We start from the raw sequence: 2,839 nt of genomic DNA, 5'->3' as shown, positions 1-2,839 counted from the left end.
CACAGGCCTCTGCATCCGCTCACTGGTCAGGCCTCCGCACTGCATCCGCTCACTGATCCAGGCTCATCACCCGCTCACTGATCCACTTACTGGTCCACAGGGTGCTGGTTTGGGATGGAGAATATTTCTGGAGCTCCGTTAGCTCGGAAAAACACAAACGACCAGCAACACAGAGCATTTTCTGTCTATACTAAACCATGAAAAAAAAAAAAACAACCTGTAAAGTTTTTTTTAGTCGGTTTAATTGGGCGGATGAGGCTTTGGTCATTTCTGAGCTCAATCTGCCGGCAGAAAAACCTCAGCTCTGTTTTCATGGAGGTCATTGTCAGATCAAAGACATTTTGTCTCCATTTTATCTTGTAGTTTTTAACCTTTTCATCATTTTTCCATCACATATTTCACCTTGACACAAATATTTCATCTTAGAAGTAATTTACTTCTATACCCACTGCTCTGAACAGGAGACAGCTATTGTGAGGCGCTGCGATTTATGGGCAGTAGGATCCATTGGTGGTTTGTTATTTAGAGTCCTGATGCCTCCCCCACTGATGTCTTTATCAGGCAAACATGGAAAACCTGCTGAAAGAGCCGCAGAAAGGCTTTTATTCTTTTGAAAGCTCCTCAGAAAGACTCGTTTTTTGGTCTGATAATATCCAAGGTTATTTATTGCTGGACGTTTCAAAGCTGAATAAATTTCATCCTAAAAATGATTCATTTATTGCTACGAGATGTCAAGCGAAGGTTTTGTTATGTTGGGAAACAGAGACATATGTTCCTGTTGACAAACATTTGCTCTGTAAATGTGAATATTTTCCTTTTTCTCTCAGGAGTCTGTTCAGTGTTGCCTTCTTAAACGAGCTACAAAATTCTCTATTCTTTTTGTCCGATCATTTTGATTCAAGGAAAAAATATTATTTAGAAAGCTAAAGGTTTTTATCCGCATACGTCCTTCAACCCTATTAGTCCACAAATTTATTCAACAAAAATAGTAAACAGTGGGAAGGGGGTTAGGTTTATAGTTTGGAAGGATTTAACTGTTGATCTCTAAACGTCAAGGTCGGGAGGGATTCAGGTTAGCTGGAAAAGAAGAACAGAAAACCGTCCAGAGTTTCAAACCTGGAGATGCCGAGAAAAACCATCCCGAGTTTCACACCTGGAGACGCAGAGGAAAACCGTCCTAAGTTTCATCCCTGGAGACGCCGAGGAAAACCATCCCGAGTTACAAACCTGGAGACGCCGAGGAAAACCGTCACGAGTTTCACACCTTGAGACGCCAAGGAAAACCGTCCCGAGTTTCACACCTGGAGACGCCGAGGAAAACCGTCCCAAGTTACAAACCTGGAGACGCCGAGGAAAACCGTCCTGAGTTTCACACCTGGAGACGCCGAGGAAAACCGTCCCAAGTTTCACATCTGTCACCACTTGACCACCCTGAAATCTTCTCTGATGGTTGTCTGAAAGGATCCGGAATTAACTTAGAATTTCTAGAGAATCATAAACACGAATCAGTTCAGTTTAGAACTGGACTGATTTAGAACTTTTCCCACCTGGAACCGAATGCTTAAAAGGGAAACACATCAGTCTGATGCCTTCAAACAGCAACAGGACAGGAAGGCAGTGAAGGAAGCAGGCCACTGACTGAAAGGCTGAAGAAACTTTTTGTGCATGGCGCTGCCCTCCATAGAAAACTAACTAATGCCTTTAGCAACCGGGTAAAGCTGGTTGGAACTGGATTACATCTGAATCAGTTTGAACAAAACCCAGAAACCAGAATCTCCGGTAATAAAACCAACTTCTTCTCCTGCTCTGTTTTCTGGGGATGCTGCCACCTGTGGCCAAAACACATAACTGCAGCTCTCTTCTGGTCGCGCTCGTACCTAAAAAGGTGTTTGTTTTCCACCTTATGAGGCGTTTCCACTGGTGTCTGAGGTGAGCTGGATGCCGGTCGCCTCTGAGTATCCATGAAATCCATCTTTAACACTTTGATTGTTTGCTAGGTTGGACCCATTCAAGATGGACGCCACGTCATATCGCAGAACAGCGTGGGAACTTCTGACCCAAAATAAATTCTGGAAAAATGGATGAACTGCTGAGGAGTCAGTCAGATCATCAAAGGCTATTTTAAAGATTTTTTCCTTTAAAAACATCATAAGACGATCTGATGATGATGAAGAAGAGGAGGTGATGAAGTTATAGAACAGAGTCTGGAGTTTCTGAGGTGAGCAGAATGTGAGACATTCTTCAGAACCACAGCAGCTGTTGCTTTCATTTATGCATCTATTCAGCTCAAATTCTGACTTCAGCCAATAGGAATAATTTTTCATGTTTCTATTTGAAATAAACCAGGGAAATGGAAAAAGAACATTTAAAGATCATACCTCAGCCACCACCATGCTTTATCACTCCCTTCTAGGAGCATTTTCAGTCCTTTCCAACACTGACAACATCTGGATTCAGCCAGAGTCCATTTCTCAGCACTAGAACATCATCTATTAATCCAACATGGTTGGTTTTACCTCCCTACATCGTCTTATTCCTCCAAAGTGCTAAACATCACCTTCAAAAGATGAATCAAGCTTTTCAACTAGAGGAATAAATGATTGCAGGCAGCAAAGCAGAGCAGCAGGTGAAGAGGTGATGGTGAAGAGAACAGCGGCAGCGGAGGGTTCGGCTTTCAGCGCCGTCGAGGCCAAAGCATCAGCATTTCACTCTCTGCTCATGTTGAACATTTAAAGCAAACAGAAAGAGGCTAACATCGCCCTCTGTGGTTATACCGATAGTGGCTGAAAATAAAATGAAGGCAGCATCGCGGTTCTAGAAGCGTTTAAAGGAAAAGTCG

General features: G+C 43.0%; 1 protein-coding gene across 1 annotated transcript in view; it reads right to left on the bottom strand.

Annotated features, from left to right (window-relative positions):
• Positions 1–2,839, bottom strand: part of cadps2 (Ca++-dependent secretion activator 2) — a 160,810-nt gene that overhangs the window by 22,015 nt on the left and 135,956 nt on the right. The gene's annotated exons all lie outside the window — the stretch shown is intronic.

The sequence above is a fragment of the Cyprinodon variegatus genome, unplaced genomic scaffold, assembly GCF_000732505.1.
Source record: "Cyprinodon variegatus isolate N-32 unplaced genomic scaffold, C_variegatus-1.0 Scaffold394, whole genome shotgun sequence".
Taxonomy (NCBI): Eukaryota; Metazoa; Chordata; class Actinopteri; order Cyprinodontiformes; family Cyprinodontidae; genus Cyprinodon; species Cyprinodon variegatus.
This window is presented reverse-complemented; position numbering and strand designations above follow the sequence as displayed.